Here is an 18,622-nt window from a genome sequence, read left to right on the forward strand (position 1 = left end):
CTCAGACTCCCAAAAGTTCTGGGATTACAGGTGTGAGCCACTGTGCCCTGCCAAGTTTGTTTGTAGTATTATTGAGTATGTTGCTTTGTATAACTTTCTTCATGGTTTCTCTGTGTATTATATTAGTCTTCTACAACCACCTTTTACACTGAGTGAATTGTGGAACACTTACTTCCTTTTAGTTCCCTCTACAATCCTTACTTTTAAATATTACTATGCTAGATATCATGTGGTGATATAATTTCAGTTTTAATCTTCACATATGACTTAGAAAACTCCTGAAAAAGACAGATTCCTCTATTTACCTACATTTCTACTCTTATAAATTGTCCTTTCTTTCTTACTGATGCTCCAAGATGGATAAGACATTTTTTAAGTCTTTCTGTTAAAAAACATTTTTGGTTTTCTTTCATCTGAGAGTGCCTTTATTTGGCCTTCTTTCATAAAATATAGTTCTATTGGATGTAGAATTCATAATTGACAGTTGTTATTTATTTATTTATTTTTTAGCCCTTGAAAAATATGCCACTTCCTTTTGGTCTCCATGGTTTCAGATGAGAAATCCACCAGCATTGAAGATGGTGTTCCACCACAGGTAATGTGTCTTTTCTCTATAGTTACTTTTAATAACTTTTATTTGCAGTTCTCCAAAGTTTAATTATATTAGGTCTTGGCATTGTTTTATTTGATTTTATCTTATTTAGGGATCACTTTTCTTCTTAGATCTGTGGGTTTATCTCTTCCAACTTTGGATAATTTTTAGCAATTATTTCTTGAAATATTCTTTTAGTGCCGCTCTCTTTTTCATCTTATTCTGGATGCAGACATTACAAATGTCAGATCTATCATTGTCCTTCCTGCTGGTTTCTGAGTGCTCTATTTAACTCTCTATATATGTAGATATACATATACATTTGTACTACATGTACCATATATATACTATATATAGAGTGTATACATATATACACATGTATATGCATTTATATAGACATATATTTATATAAATACATGTATTTATATATGTGTGTGTATTTTTCCCTCTGTTTTCTTATTGATTTTTCCTCAATTTTACTGATATCTTTTATCATTTCTACTTTACTGTTTTTATTTCTATTTTTTTTTTTTAGTTCAATAATATCCATTTGGCTCTTTTATATAACTCCTATTTTTCCAGAGATTTTCTATTTTTTCATTTCTTTCTGAGGAATTTGTGATTACTATATTCTTCGGCTTGTAGCCCCTTTCTCCATATTCAAAGCCAGAAGCAGCATACCATCTTCAAATTCTCTTTGCTTCCATCATGACATAGCCTCTGTTTTTAACTCTGATCCTCCTACCTTCCTCTTATAAGGACCCTTGTGATTACATTGGGCCCTCCCAAATAATTCAGCAAAATCTCTGCATCTCAAGATTCTTAACATAATCACATCAAAGTTTCTTTTGGCATGTAAGGTAACACATTCCAGGGATTAGGATGTGGACATCTTTAGGGGCACATTATTTAGCCTGTCATATCTCTTTTCAGAATTCTCCTCTGGTTGTCTCTTGTGTTGTCTCCAAGGATTATAGTTGCACTTAGAGGTGAGGAGCAGCAGGAAGAGATGAATATTGTGTTGCTTTGTATAACTTAAATACCATTTTGCTTTGACTGGCAGCATGATGTTATTTTTGTCTCTAGTCTTGTTATATATTCAAACTTTATAACTACTTCCTTAATGTTTTTTTTAAATTAAAGTCATTGGTCAAAATATTGAACAAGATAAGGCCAATTACAGAGTCTTATAGATCAGTTTGGGAACATTTCACTCTATTTCAGTCCTCTTGGAGTATATCTGGGAATTTATGAACCCATTTGTTTTTACCATCACCAAGTGAATCTTTCTCGATATTTTCTCTAAAATAAAATAAAAATATAATAAAAGAGAAATTTTGCAGGATGCCCTGCTGAAATCAGGAGTATGACATTTTCTTGATAAATAGACTAGTTAATCCCGTGAAAAATAAATTCTATTAGTTTTTCATTGTACTTTTCTTTTTCAGTAGGCTGTAAACATCATTTTTATCTAAATCATTCCAAGTTCTCTGTTTCATAAGTCATTGTAGAATTATGACAAAAATAATCAGATCACTGTTTTGAAATTTCCCATATCCGCCTTTTTTCCCCTTTTGAAATTTTGGATCAGTGCTATGATTGCACCTTTGAAACTTGTACACTTTGATCCTGAACAGTATTAATGACAGTTCTAACATCAGATCTACAGATTCCTGCTTCCTTTTGACATGTCATCCTTCTTAGACTGAAGTGAGATGTAATGTTAAAATAACCAAGTCCCTTTATTAATTGCACTTTCTATCTTGGTATTGAAATTTCCTCTTTAAAAACCATGTTTATTCTGCCACTCTTCTATTTTCAAAATCATTCTTACTACCTGAACTTTTCATCTATCTATTCACTCAACTTGTGTGACACACTTGATAGGGGATAGGCGTGGTGCTAGCCCTAGGGAATATCAAGATTAATCAGTTGATAATCTGGCAAACTTTCCTGTCATCTGTTCATTGCGCCATTTTCCCTGGGCAGTGATCTTGGCCCTCCTTTGTTCATAGTCTGTCTCTGAACACGGCTTGCAAAGCCTTTTCCTTTCTTAAGCAGTTTCTGCAATGCTCAGCCCTCTGTCCTCTCACCTTTCTGGCACTGTTCTTCTAAGTCCAGGCTGTGCTTCTGTTTTCATTCCTGGCTCTGTGCCCCTCCTTCTACCTCTTCTACATGTCTTTTTATATTCCAAGCTTTTGAGAAAGCTTCCTGCTCAGTTAAATCAGTTCCTTTAGAAGTCCTTTCTTTTCTATTTGAACAGAGATTGTATAAACTGAAGTTCATTTTTCTACCACATCCTTGAGCAGCGTTCCCTTTTAAGGCTCATACAAAGGACAAACCTGCTTTATTTTTTCTTTAAGTACTTTTGAAATCTACTTTTAAAAAATATCTCAGTTCCATGTCTGGCTTAAGCAAGCACTTATTTTCTTCAAAATGACAATCTCCACAGTACTTACCCATTTCTCATTATGAATAATTTTTCTTTTTAATTAGAATTAGGTTTCCAGAAGCAGCATCTTAATGTCTTCATTTGTTTTTTAAAAAGAAAAAAAAAAAGTCTTAGATCCTCTTTCTTCAGCCCAATGAGATTTCCACATGGCTAAAACCTATCATGATTTTTATCCTAATAATTTTTCATTTTTTTCTGCTGTTTGTAGTAAAAATCGTGTTTAACGGCAATCTTCATCATTTTCTCTAAATGCCTTTTCTAAACAAAGATATGAAAACTATTCTTCCACCAGTTCCATTCCCTAAATATTATAAAATTTCTGCAAATACAAAGAGCCATGCATTTTCTTTTGGTTCTACTTACTGCAACCCAGCTATCTGCAGAGCTATCAGCAGGGTTTATTATTTTTGGCTTAAATGCAAACCTCTAATTATTACTATAGGCATAAGTTCTCCTTGCTGACAAATTAAGATAAAGTAAATTGGAAATGACATAAAGGACTTGTGTGTGTGTGTGTGTTAATGTGTGTCACCAAGATTCTTTCTTGCATCCTGAAAGGTCCCATCTGGATGACCAACACCAGCAACCATTGCAAGTAACTCCATGCCGTTAAAAAGTGGACATTCCTATTGATTTGTAAAAGTGACAGATGCAGCATGTGATTGTAAATTAGCAATGTGAAGCTGGTCCCAAGGGGTCTCCAAGCAGGTTCCCCCCACCTCCCACCCCCAGTAATTATTTGACTACTTCTCAAGCATTTAAACATTTCCTCTGACTTGCTGCAGTGATTCCTCTGGGCTTTCTTATATCCCCTTATTCTCTCTTTCTCCTTAATTTACAGTAATTCAAACAAAAAATATGTTAAACCTAGAAAATTATCTTTGCTGAATTGTTCTTATCTTCACCTTTTTTATCTCTGAATAATTATTTTATTTTTGGACACTGTTCATATCATAATAGTCTTCTGACTTTAGTGTGCATCAAAATCACCTGGGGTGCTTATTAAAAATGCAGATTTCTAAGCCTCCACCCAGAGATTCTGATTCAGCAGGTCTGGCAAGCAGCCGGTGATTCTGTATATTTCATGTGATCCCCAGGTGACCATTATTCAGGTGGTCTGTGAACTGCATTTGAGAAGCACTAGATTCAAATCCTAATCTCTTTTCAAGCTTAAATGATGTATTTCTATTTTTTTCTAGTTTACATTTTCCTTTGAAAAGATTTTTAATAGTGATGATTGTCATCTTTCGCTTTGTAATTGTGCTTCAAACCATGTTGAAGCTAGCTCTACTGAGGCCTGAAACATTGCACAGTGTCATAAGGAGGACACGGCATGCGAGAGGTCCAGAGCAACGCTAATCATAGGCCCTGTGGTTCATCTCCTCCCGCTTTATGTCTGCGGTGGGGCCTGTTTAGAATGCATCTCAGCCCACCCTTGAAAATAGTAACATTTCACTCTTGAGAGGTTCATCATTTAAATATTATAAAATTAGATATTACCTTTACATAGTCATATTTTTGAAAAATAGCATGTTCATATAAAATATTTAAATACTATTAAATTTATAAGGCAACTAATGCTGTAGCACCTTAATCAAAAGCAAAATGCCATTTGATGAAATGGCATGACTTTGGAATGCCTAGAGACAAACTTTGGCCCAGACTAAATGTCAGCAGTAAAATACTTGGTAACGAAATGAGCAGGACCAAAGGTCAGGCTTCCATAAAAATCCTATTCTAGCTCCAGCTTCATTTTAAATCATTTCAGATTATGTATAGTAAGTTGACTATACTTTCAAGTGAGATATCCTTCCTGTCAACTTCAAGCTGGGTATTGCTTGTGAGACACAAATGTTTCTGGACTGGGAAGCTATACTTAGTGTCATTTTCCTCTTTATCTTCTTTTCAGTTTATAAAAGTCTCTCTTGGGAATAGATCTCTTTTTAGAAGAAGGTTCTTGAAAATAGCCTGTGATATTTTATACACTGAATGAGTGACTTGTGGTCTCATATATGTTAGTTTGCCCAGGAAAATTCCAATTTATTCCGTGCTGTAGATAAATTATAACTGTTAAATATTTTTAGCTTCCATTTTTACGCTCCAGAATGCCCAAATTTGGCATGTGAATCACATGGCCACTCTACTTATGATCAATATATAGAAGTCTTTCACAGTTTCAAGTACTTCTAGCTGGCAATCCAATGGAAAGAGCTAATGATTATATTGTTCAGTTATAGGGCCTGAATAAGGTCAGAATTGTCTTTACCATGTTTTAAAAATAATCATATAGAATTTTCAGTGCAGCTTATTGTGACAAGTGATCAAGTTAGATCATGACATTCTTTTGCTTAGAATCATCTAGGTCAGTACTTCTCCAAATTGAACATGCATGAGAATCACTTGGAGTACTTATTAAAACACAGATGACTGGGTCCTACTTTCAGAAATGTTGGTCTACGACGGGGTCTGCAAATTTCATATTCTAATAATTTCTTAGATGATACTAATGATGCTGGGCCGGAGACCACACTTCATGACCCAATGCCCTGGTGGCTTCCTGCTTCACTCAGAGGAAAACCCCAGATCCTTTAATAGCCTAAAAACTAATGATCTGGCTGACAGCTACATATCTGATGTAAAACCTCTAACCTGCTTACTCTTTTGAAGCCACACTGGCCTTCTTGCTGCCTCAAGAGTAAGCAGGCTCTCTACCAGCTGCTGTTCCTTCTGTCTGGAGGGATAGCCCTCAAATATATGAATGGTGTACTTCCTCACCACCTTCAAGTCTTTACTCATACTGTCAATAAGGTGTCCTTTCACCACCCTCCTCAAAATTAAAACCTAAATCCCCAGATCTTTTACCCTGCTCAACTCTTCCTTTTCCCCCACAGAAAATATTGATTTATAATATTCTTATATCATTTACTGTCTGCAATCACCCACCCCAATGTAAGCTCTACAAAGGGATCTTTTCTGCTTTATTTACTAATGTATTCGAAACACCCTGATGAGAGCCTAGTATACAACAGGTATATTATACATGTTTATTAAATGAACAGATGCATCGCTTTTAGTGTACCTGTGTACATGAATAAGTAAAGCATATGATCACTAAATGACCACTATGGAATCATAAGACATTGTGTAAATGTATGTAAATATGTGGATATATTTTTAGGGTTAGAGTTGAGTGCTCAGACTTCTGACTTGCAACTTTGTCATGTACGAAGTTTCCTTTCCTTTCCTTTCCTTTCTCTTTTCTGTGGTCTTGGGTGCTCCTGGCCCTAGGGGCAGGTAGATGGTCGGTTGGCCAGCACCACAGGTTGGAATGGCTGGCTGGGATACTGCATGGTGTTCAGGTTGTAGCTGAGGCCTTCCACGAAGGGTGTCTTCTCCAGGAAGAGGCTGTTGACACCACCTCCAAATACCTGGGCCATGTCAAAGCTGCTGCTGTTGCAGGTGCCAGCCCCACTGCCTCCAAAAGGGCCTGGGGTGCCACTGCCCTGGCCATCGGCCCCATCAAAGAACAGGCTGGATGAGCCACCACCGTTGTAGTGGCTCATTTACTCATCAAATCTGTAAAACCTATCACAATGTTGCATCTATGAAATGTTTGTGTTTCCCATTCAGCACTTAAATGTTACATCCTTTATTTTAACACATTTGTTAGCCGTTCTCTTGCTCCTTACTCTCCTGCCCACTTGGTCTTCTGCCCCCTACCATTACATTTTCAAAAGTCTAACTGTTTCTATGGAAACTGTTAGAGATGTACTTCTGTAATGCACACAAAAAAGAGGGAATAGGAAAAAATTGATTAATAAGTGTCACTTGCATTATGCACTGTTTCACAGCTCGGTTAGAACTAATTCTGTGACTACCACTCGTCAGAAGGAGAGACAGAGCTAGAAGGTTAGAAAGATCATTCTTTCATTAGAGGAAATGATTCACAAGTTTGTATATAAATATCACTCAATTCTTTTGTAAAATTATTTGTAATCACTATTTTGCAAAAACCCATTTGTCTTTTGATTTGATTTAAAAAGCATTTTCTTTTTATCCCACAGTCTCTGTCACTGCAAACACTCTTGTAATCTCATCCTCACTCCCAATAACCCTTAGCAAAAAAAATTTATTATCAGTTTATATTTCTCTCCTGTTTTATATCTCCATGCACAGCAAAATTTGGAGCACAGTTTTTAAAAAGTCGATTCAGTTAATTTGGCAATCTCTTTAAAGCATATTATTTTTCTATCACCTCCATCAAAAATATGTCACTGGAGTTCCTCTTCATGTCTCAGGGGAAAGAAAATATTCTTGGGAGAACCTGTATCTAATCAGAGAGAAAATAAGCTCAGCCATTAGAGGTATACAGACTTCCTAGAAAAAAGGAGACGTTTTTCTTTAATAGTTCAGCTGCTGTCATCAATTATTCAAAGCCCAATATAGATGTTGTTGTTCTTTAAACTCTACTAGTTAACTGATTTGGGATTAATGTGTTAGCATTGGCCATAAGCTACCTCACCCTGCATTCACTGTAAACTGCTCCCTGTTCTGTAGAGTCGAGTTCCCCTGACTCTTAATTAAGTACTCTGACCATCCTGCAGGAGAAGCAGACTGATGAGAAGCGCAAGCAGAGCAGTAAACACATCGATGGTTCTTTCTTATTTGACACGAGGTTTGGGGATCTCAGTGGGTATTTCTTTTTCTCAAATCTACTTTGAAACAGTTAGAATATTTTCTAAATGACTATTTCTCCTAGAGGAATATTAATACAAATATGACAACGCTGTCAATATTTTTGAATCCTAAAGGTAATCATTCAATGAGAAGAACATACATTAAAAATAAAATATAACATAATAGGGGAAACCCAAGAAATTTAGTGACCTATGGTATCCATATAATTTTGTGGGACTTCTTAATTTCAAGCCTGAAAAGACCTATTCAGGACCCTTAAGCTCTACTGGCTACCTGTCTCCAAAACCTTTCTAATTGTTTCACTACCTTTTTTTGTCCTCAGCTTGGAAACTCTCTGTTATTTTATCTTAGCCTTTCCATACAGGCCCCTTGCTACAATCTCAAATAGTAAACAAATTGAACTATTGTGATATTTGCCAAATTTTCCATTTGTTATTAAAAGGGATTATTCTAAAACATTCCAGTGCCCAGCACGGTGCCTGACACTATATACTGTGCAAATAGGTTATCAGTTAATGAATAAACATTTTATTATATTTTTTCTCTCTCTTTGAAATTTCTCATGACAATAGAACAAATTGAGTATGACTTTTAGGAATAAACCAGAGTAAATAATTAGGTTACTTCAATATCATAGCATGGTTGTATGTAAATACTGACTTCTTATGATGTAAAATTACTTATTTTGGTGATCTTTCTGATACAAAGATTCTTCCAGAGAAATCATGAACCAAACACATTATAGAAAATTAAATGAATCCCCTCCTGTCTAGATGTTTTCTGTAACATTCAGAGAAATTATTCCATGTTTTCTAGGATGACTTGGGATTCACTGGCTCTTGGTTGAAAAAGTCTGTACTTATTCGGGTTTTCAGTTCCTCAGAACGTTGCTTCTCTGTCTGGTTTAATTGCCATCATTCTTCCAAGAGCTTTTCATAGCCTAATTCCAGTCCTTGACTGTTTTATTTAGAAGTGGTGGTAGTGAGGAGATATTTACTACTATGGAATACATAGGTAATTTGTTAGCAGTTAAATAGCATTTGCAGCAACCTGGCTAGAGTTTGAGACCATTATTCTAAGTGAAGTAACTCAGGAATGCAAAACTAAATGGACTCTTGGGACTCGGAGGGGAGGACTGGGAGGCAGGTTCGGGATAAAAGACACACATTGGATACAGTGTACATTGCTTGGGTGATGGCTTCACCCGAATCTCAGAAATCATCACTTACGTATGTCATTAAACACCACCTGTTCCCCAAAAGCTATTGAAATAATAATTTAAAAATTAAAAATAAATATAAAAAAAAATCTTTGAAATTTTTAGGAGAAAAAGAATGATGCCTCTCTTTCTTCTTTTTCTTCTCTCACCAATCAAGATGATATACTGTTCTCCAATCAAAAGATCGCTTTATGCTCATTTGATTATTTTTTGTTTCATGTATCCATTTTTTAGATAAGTATTTATAAAGTGGTTTTGTTCAGATGATTGGTTGTCATTCATTCTTTCATCTTCAACTCAGAATTCTGAACATTTTCTTTAAAACATGCCTAGGATATACTTTAGGTTTTAGTTTGTTTTTTTGTTTTTTCTAAACCATCCAGTTTTCTGAAGTCCATGATATAGGACATTTAACATTTTCAGAAACTATGCATTTTCTAACAATACCCCCCAAAAGGCACTCGTAGGTAACTGCACTCTTTTTGCTTTTATTGCCTCTAATACTTTTTTTTTCTTTTCCTTATTAAATCAATAAATGGCATAAAGATCAAGGGGTTTTTTTTTAAGTGATATTTTATAAAAGACAAAAGATTTTGGGAAAGTGAATTCAAACCCAGTATATATGGGTATTAATAAACTTTATAGAATCTCTGGATGGACATCTTATTTCAGTTTATATGTTAGAACTCAGAATCCAAACCACTCCTACATAATATACTGAAGAACTGAGTGGAAGTAGGTAATAGTCTCAGCACAACATGAACAGAGAATCAGAGTGAATAGGAAATTGAGAGATGCATTAATATAGCACCTACATCATTCATATGAATAGATGGAGATCAAGAAAAATTAGCTTTAAATTCCTGTCACTAATTATTATCTGAGACAAAATTCCCCTAAACTATGCACTGGATAACTCTTGCTATTTTTTTTTTTCTGACATGGCTAACATTTATTGAACATTAGCTTTGTAACAGGCACTGTTTTTATGAACTTATTAATGAATCTTTACAGCACTCAATGTGATATAGGTGTGCCCATTTTAAAGAAAAGAAAACTGAGTCACAGGAACATAAAGAACTTGCTCCTAGTCATACAATCAAGAAATAGCTGAGCCAAGACACAAATCTAGCCAGGCCCACTCTAGAGTATGTGATCTTAATATCTATACTTCTCTTAATCATAATTAGTAAATTTATTAGTTTCCTATTGCAAATATAACAGATTAGGTAGCTTAAACAACACAAATGTATCATTTTAGAGCTCTAGAGATAACAAGTCCAAAATGGCTTTCACTGGCTAAAATCAAGGTGTTGTCAAGGCTGCATGCCTTCTGCAGACTCTAAGGCAAACTCTGTTTCCTTTCCTTTTTTCCAGCATCTGAAATTCAACCACATTCTTAGGTATGTGGCTCCTTACTCCATCTTCAAAGACAGCAGGGTAATACTTTTAAAAGTCCATTTCTGGCCAGGCAAAGTGGCTCACACCTGTAATCCCAGCAATTTGGGAGGCTAAGATAGGTAGATTACTTGAGGTCAGGAGTCCATGACCAGCCTGGCCAACATAGTGAGACCCTGTCTCTATTAAATATACAAAAATTAGCTGGGTGTGGTGGCATGTGCCTGTAATCCCAGCTACTCGAGAGGCTGAGGCAGGAGAATCACTTGAACCTGGAAGATAGAGGTTGCAGTGAGACAAGATGGCACCACTGCACTCCAGCCTGGGCAATGGAATGAGATTCAGTCTCAAAAAAAAAAAAAAAAAAAAAAAAAAAGTCAATTTCTGTCTGCTTCCATAGTCACATTGCCTTCTCTTTTTAAATTCTGACCTTCCTCTTTTATAAGAGGAAGGTCCCTTATAACCACATTGGGCCCACTCAGATAATCCAAGATCATCTTCTCATCTAAAAACCTTTAGCTTAGTCCCACCTGTAAAATCCCTTGTACCATGTAAGGTAACATATTCACAGGTTTGAGGGAATTAGGACAGAGACATAGTTTGGAGGCCATTATTCACCCTACCACAGTGAGTTGCGATTAATTTGAAAGAAGAGTACCCAAATTGTATATGGCAATTAGAAGTGAGTACTGTGACTTTCAGTCTCACTGTCTCTGAATTATGATTTACTTCTTAAAACTCACTCAACACTGTCTCTTTTTTCTATAAGGAAACATTGTGAGGTATTCTTAGATAGCATGTCATGCACTTCATGGTTATGGCTGTTATTTTAAGAAGACTATTCCTGTCTGCTTCTAGACGCACACAGACCCTACGCCAAAAACTACACAGCCAAAAGGCCTGGCTGTACGTGGAGTTTCCAATGTAACAATAATCTATTGCCAGATCTGACTTCATTGATGTGAATTCTGGTGCTCCACCTGCACACATCTCAAGATTAGAGATGGCAGATGGATGGGACTAAAGATAGCTCTAGATACAGAGAAATTCCCTCTTTGTCTCCTTATCATTTTCTTATGTCAGACGTAGAACATTTGAAAGATCAATTTGAGAGGTGTGGTAGTACACCAACTCCCCCCCTTGGGGACAAAACTCACTAAATTTAAATCTAAGCTCAGCAATGAGATGCTATTAGAAATCTCCTCGTATGCAAATGAAATACAATAATTATTTTTCTTATTTCTCTCTGTGGAGAATGGAATTGTTAACAGTTATGTACTTTGGAAGAGAAAGCAGGAAATGGGAGAGTCATATTATGAGGTCTTGTTGGGAATATCTTCTGCCTGTGGATTCTCTACAGACTCCTGCAGGTATTCTGAACAGGGGGAGCAAGGCCATTTCAATAGTACCAGTACGGTTCTTGACAGATGTTTAAAATGTGTACTCCATAAAGAGTGTCTTCACATATTTTTACACACACACACGTGCGTGCGCACGCGCACACACACACATATGCACTAGTCTCTTTGTTGTGCTCTAGAAGAATATATCTGTTTCTTCACATAGTATTTTCAAAACACTTTAAAAACTTTTGTGGGGGAAACCAGTCAATCAGTTTAAATAATGGCCTATTTGAAATTTCCCTGATATAGTATTTTAACATTCCCATTCAGAAAACTGTACACAACTGCAATCAGAGCAAACAAAGACAATTTGATTTTACAATGAAGTAGCTTAATGCTTTCCTTAAAGGTGTAACTTGATTAATTTGTTTTATGAGGTTAAGCAGGATGATCCAAGAAGAAAGGTGCCATGTAACTACAGCACATTATTATTCATTATAATAAAGGCCATGGTAATAACAACTCAATAATAGAACATTAATAGACTTTATAGCAATGGCACAATGGAATTTCCAGAAGACAGAAAGCAGCTTTAAAGAAAATAGGATAGGGACCTCTCATGGCAAGAAATGAATCTTGTATATCCCAGGAAAAATGAAAAAAACATTGGCTATCTTTCAGTCTCTTCCAACTTTACATTTACATTGGCAGCAGAAGCTTACATCTGCAGAACACCCATGCCCTTTCCCAGTGGATTCAGGCAGAAGTTACTCCTATCAGCTTGTGTTTAATGTTATGAATCAGACTTACTTGTCAGCAACATGATTCATGACAGTGAACAGAGAGAGTGTGAAGCCTGCATTTCTGTGAGTTGGGAATAGATTAGAGTATTTAGATAGCTTTCATGTCCAGTCTCAGCCAGTCTTGCTGGACATAAAAGAAACTTCAGAGTATTCTCCAGATCTACTACAGACTCAGAGTGAGATCCAGGGAGATGAATCATTACTTGCTGAAGGCAAGTGTCAGGAACACATCATCGAAGACTACAGGAGCAACCTTGATGAAAAATTTGGTTCTTGTGTGTGAATTTAAAAAGCACAAAATTCTAAACAAAAATTAGAGATTTCTGTTGGAGAGATTTTCTATGTCTCTGTTCTAATGGGCTATCTGAGGAGAGAACACTTATGCACATGTATGTTATCCTTGTCGCTGGATGAGGTGACAATTTTCCTTTATTAAGCAACAAATGTCATTACCCATGGTTTGAATTCCACTCTTAGTAACCACACCTAATGACATGGCCCTAAATGTACTCAACAATTATTAGGCATCTGTGATGTGCAAAGTATTATGAGCTAGGTTGTAGAGGTACAAATTCTAAAAACAGTATAAGCACAAAATCCATTGGTTTAAAAGTATATACTTCCCCCCCACCCAAAATGTTATAGTAAACATAGTGTGCAGAGAGGTTGGGAAACAAAAGAGGGCATTTCCAAGGAGGTCTGACGGTGAGAGAGGCTGCTTCTGAGGACTATCATTCGAATTTGGTTGTGTGGAACAACTAAGAACTTGACATTTGGACAAAAGGGGAAAGGAAGAAGAGGGATTTTGGTTAGAGGAAATTGTGTGTACAAAATCATGGAGCAAAATAGAAAGAATGTGTTATATTAGACAGATAGCTAGTGCATCAGATGGCTGGAATATACGACTCATTACTGAAATGGAGGAGCAAGAACAGATGAAACTAAAAGAATTGGTTGGTGAAACTTGATAAGACACGAAATTTTTAAACTTTTATGTACTTATTTTATTTTTTATTATACTTAAGTTGAATTGTGGGTTGGAAATACAATGCCAATGGAGAGAGATGAGGAAGGAGATGACAGAGAAGTGAGAAGAATTGACTGAGTTCTTCAGAATGAATGAGGCCAGTGAGAATGAGAGGCAGGGTAAGAAATGAAGTTGGAAATATGTTAGAAGTCAAATGGAAAAGTATTGAGTCATGTAGATAACAGACAAACAAAAGAGTTTGAATTTTTCTCAAGTTACTCTGTAAACATCACTTCTTTTAGGGAGGAAGGTAGTGGAGTGGCAGAGAGATGGTAAATAGATTGGTCTGACGCACATTGAGAGAGAATGTCCAAGTGGAGATGGGATCAGCTTGAGTTTGGGAGTAAGTTCTGGAATGACTGAGGATTTGGGAGTCAGCAACACAGTGGTAACCATTCATAGCAAAACAGATTACCTAGGAGCACATATTGGCAGAGAAGGTAGTAGAATACAAAAAGCAAGTCCATGCTGATGAGAAATGTGTTAATTTTGCTGTGCTCCTCCACTAACTCTGAAAAGAGGAAGGGCATGGATTTGACTCGTCGACAATGCTGACCCCTCCAGCTCTCTTGGGTTCCTTCATGTGTCTTCTACACTTATTCTTTACACAAGACACGTGAGCACATCAGACTTTACTGAGGCGTTCAAGGATACAACAAGTTCACAATGTATGAAGAAAAGATTTTGAATCCATCATTGCTCAAGGGAAAATCAGTCTAGAAGCTAAACCTGTCATGGAGTGTATTCCCAAGATGACACCCCGGTTCTTAACTTTGCTCAACATTCTTTCCAAGAGAGTCTCCCCTCAATATGCTACATGCATAATAGCCATCTTTTAAAATATAGCACCCACTTCCCAAAAGGTTTGGTCTTCTCTTAGGAATGCTTCCTCTTCTTCCAGTAAAACATTTCTGCAGATCTGAGTTATTTAGTCTAAAATAACATACCCTGTGGGACTTAGATAAAATAATCCAAGGTGAAAATAAGCAGTCCAAGTCTACTCTTCTTCAGTTCTCTTTGTGAGTTTGGTGTGTACATATGTCTCTTTCATTTTTTGAGTGTCCAGTGAAACATTGTTGCTACTTTCATATCTCCTAAGTTACAAATATCAGAAAGTGCTTTATTCTTCTAGTTTCACTAATATTTAAGAATTTTACCAGTTAAACAGACTAAAGAGAAATAGTTGAAAAAGCCAAGAAATGAGAGCTTCAGCAGGCATGTATTCAAGAGTGGAAAATGTAGCAAGAAGAATGAATAAATTGCAAATTGGAATACATTGCAGAATAAACCTTGTAGACAGTCTAAGGGGTTGTTATCCTAACTCCCAGAGGCATTTGGGTAGCTAGCTGATCCTCGTTTCTGTCTCCCACCTCTGACTTCAGAAATGTGTTCGGCCCATGAAATTTTTGTTAATGCCTGAGTGTACCCAGTACATTATTCTCTAATATTCATATTATACCTGTGAAAAATTGATGTTGATTAAATATACCTGGTCCACATGAGTTGCTTAAGGCAGGTTAAGCTACATCATGCTGGATCTAGAGGTGCAGTTAACTTTCCAACAATTCTAACATGACTTTCCCTTTTTCTCAGACATTATCATCAGTAACGTGCCTCTCATGGTATGGATATAATGATTTGCACCTGTGCTTATCCTGGTACATGTTTCTAATATCCCAGTGGTACTGACTTCCTTCTGTTTCTTTAGAACAGATTTTCCCACGTGGAGTCCCTACCAGGGCTTTTCCTCCGTCCAAGCCTCTTGCTGGCATTTGTTAACCCAGCGAAAGCCAAATTATACAGGGGTGAGAAGTAATTGAAACAGATTGATGTGAAGATAGAAGTTGATGGCCATGGGAAAGGGAAGGATACATTCAGGGGAAGAAATTTTAGGATGAGAAAGATTTGAGAATGTTTGTAGTCTGAGATGAAATCATCAATGGGAATAAAGACACAAAGATACTAAAGAGTCAGGTTATAATTGATGGTTCAGGAACACAGAGGATGCAGTAGGGTTTGGAATCTAGGACTTAAGAGGAACTACCCAAAATTGTTCGTTCCTCTGCCCTGAGAATGAAAGAAATAAACAGAGAACAATAACATTTTTAGGTCTGTCTATTACATGTCTCAGACTAACAGAACAGCCATTTAAGGATAGAGGCCTGCCTTACCCACCTTCACCCCCAGGGGCTGTTGGTCTCTTCCCTTGTTATACAGAAGTGCAAACCTGGGCTCTTTAAAAACAGAACAAAGGGGAAGAGCTTTCTAAAAAGAAGCCAATGCTTCAGGTGCTAAGACAGAACAGAGCAACAACAACTACTAAGACCGGGCAACAGCTATGATTAATATCCTGTATAAGTTGTTGATTTAGCAGTTTTGCAAATATTTTAAAAATATGGTCATTTTGCTTTTATACTTACATGAAAAAGAACTGAATCCAGAAGTCACTTAGAAATATGACTTCTTTCTATAAGAAGGAAAAGCCTTGATAAAAAGAAGGGACCTAACCTACAATTGTGGTTGAATGAGAAGCCTAATTTTGCAGGATTATAGAATTAAAAGTGTTTTTATCCTGTTCTTACTTGGATCACTGCATAGCAGCTTCATGAATTTGAGAGTTGTAGATATCAGGGAGAAAAAGAAGTGCTAGAATAATTTTGGACCAAATTAACAGCTTCAGAAATGCCTAATTGAAATTGATACCAGAATTATATGCAATGGTAAATAGGGCCTTTATATTAAAATATTACCACCACAAATCAGTAAAATACCAATAGGAATCCGAAGAAGGAGGAGACGAAAGAACTTTGGCTCTGACACTGAAACTCAATAAGGGTACTCATTATCCATGCCACCACAGCCCCACCTTAGAGCCTTGTTCAGACCCATGAGGAATCCTGCTTTCATTCAGTTTGTTATCAATATGTATTGAAGCCACGCTGTGTGCGCATGTTGTGAGCAGAGCAGAGAGCATAGTCTTTAGGTGTGCATACTCACAAGGTTGAATACATGAGATCAAATCCTGTGACTTCGGACAGTTTATTATATGCTCAGTGCATCAATCCTCTTGTCTGTACAATGGAAATAATGATATCAAATATGTTTCTTAGGAGTTTGTGAGAATTAGATGAGTTCATGCCTGTAAAAGTGCTTAGCACAGTGCCTGGTTCGTAATAAGAACTGAGCACATATTATTTATGGACCATGGCATTTACAAAGTAGTCTAACCTACACCGCTGCAATCAGGAACTTACAGCCAACATAGAGGAGGTGGGATGGCTAATAAGTCTCAATAAAATCTATAATTTTAGGAGTTGTAGTTCCAATGGATGGAATATTTGTGCTAGAAAAGGAAAGGGGAAGACAAAGAAAAAATCGTTTCTAGCTTGGGTGATAAAGACTTCTAGGAAAGATAAATTTTTAACTTGATCTTTAAACTAAGGTGTGCAACCTTTTTCCTTCCCTTCATTCATGTAGCTTTCTTAGAATCTTTCTTGGCCATAAATCCCCTCAGTGGAATATGACGCCCTTTACTTAGGTAACTTAAATAACACTCAGTTTGGAAATGGACAGGCAATATGAACCAATGGAGCTATCTATGAAGATTGGTGCAGAGCATTAAGGCAGAGCTATGTCCTCTGCTCTGAACGGTTCCACAGGCTCCTGGATGCAGCCTTTGCAACCTTCCAGATAAGGCTCATTTAATTCTTTTTCCAGTCACATTTTTGTAGACTAGTCTGACTTATTTGATGATAGGAATGAGATAGCTTTGATGTGAGTCATACCAAGGTATGGGGGAAGGAAGAGCTGAGCTTCTATATATAAACTTTCCAAGTAGGCTCAAATGCTAGGTGACCAGGAGCTGGGCGGGAGCTGAGTCTGTCCATGGGAGGATGCATGTCACAGGGAGAGGTCATGCTGCTCCAGCTGAAAAATAGCCTGGGAGAGCTGAATCCACAGTGCTCCCTTCATCTAACATGATGCTGTGGCTCAGGGTGTGTCTGACAGGAGCCCTGCTCCAATGTTGTTTTGAGAAAATGAAATATCTCTGTTGTGCTTGAGGATCATGTGCCAGTGTTACCGCTCTGTCATTTCAACACATGGCTTTCAACCAAGGGGCGCACCAGATTAGGGCCTGCTCCAAGGCCCATTACAACGTTCAAACATTCCTTTATGTGTCTAAATATAGAGATAAAGATACAGATATAAATTTAATGTAAATTTCCAAACCTACATATCAGATAAGGATATGGTGTAATACACATCCATGTACTCATTACCCATAACTTCAATTATAACAATAAAGCAGTTTTTAAAAAGTCACTCAAAATATACTATCTTGTTAGGGTGTTTAAATCATAATCCCCAAACATGCAATCCTAAGTATCATAATCCTGAATGCTGAAATTCTAAAAGATCAAAATCCTAATGTCTAAAATCTAGAACATAATCACAGAATAGCTGTATCACGTTAGGCAGAAATATTACCTTGTTATTTTTTTGTATGCAAAGAAAATGGATTTCAATTTCATTCCAAATCATAACAGATTTGAAATTAGTTGTGATCAAGGCTTCTAAAAGTTAATTTCAAGGTGTTACCAATAAAGTCTGTTTTTTTTTTTTTTTTTTTGATAAAAATTTAGATGAGTAGATTGGCCATGCAGTACAACAATGAAAAAAGCTTCAATTTAAAAATAGGCCATTTGCTTGCATTAACATACTTTCCAGCTGATGACATTCCAGGAGCTTTTAATGAACTAAAGTTGCATTTGCCTGAAGAGGCTAGAGAAGTTACTGATTGGTTCAGAAATAATGTAGAATGACACTTACCCAACAGTGTTGCTGTTTAACCACTTGTATTGTTTCTGTGAAATCTGTGCTCTGCATTTGAGTTCATGTGGAATGGATTCCTGTGTACCCAAAACAACATAGAAACAAGGCACAAGAGATGAAAAAACTTAATAGGGAATGGTCATGTTCTTTTATATCTAATCACAGAAGACTATCAAAAAGAGCGGCAACATGTAGGAAATGAATGTAAACTGTTCTCTGAGGAGAGCCATGTCCTAAAAGAAAAAAAAAAGTAGCTA

General features: G+C 36.6%; 1 long non-coding RNA gene across 1 annotated transcript in view; it reads left to right on the plus strand.

Moving 5' to 3' along the window:
* Nucleotides 1-543: 543 nt before the first annotated feature.
* LOC105714267 (uncharacterized) overlaps nucleotides 544-18,622 on the plus strand; it is a 287,503-nt gene continuing 269,424 nt past the window's right edge. Inside the window, exon 1 of the long non-coding RNA XR_002477502.2 lies at nucleotides 544-595. This is a non-coding gene — a long non-coding RNA (uncharacterized LOC105714267). The remainder of the gene's footprint in view (nucleotides 596-18,622) is intronic.

The sequence above is a fragment of the Aotus nancymaae genome, unplaced genomic scaffold (genome assembly GCF_030222135.1).
Source record: "Aotus nancymaae isolate 86718 unplaced genomic scaffold, 86718_ANA_hifiasm-v0.15.2.pri h1tg000064l_1, whole genome shotgun sequence".
In the NCBI taxonomy this organism is placed as follows: Eukaryota; Metazoa; Chordata; class Mammalia; order Primates; family Aotidae; genus Aotus; species Aotus nancymaae.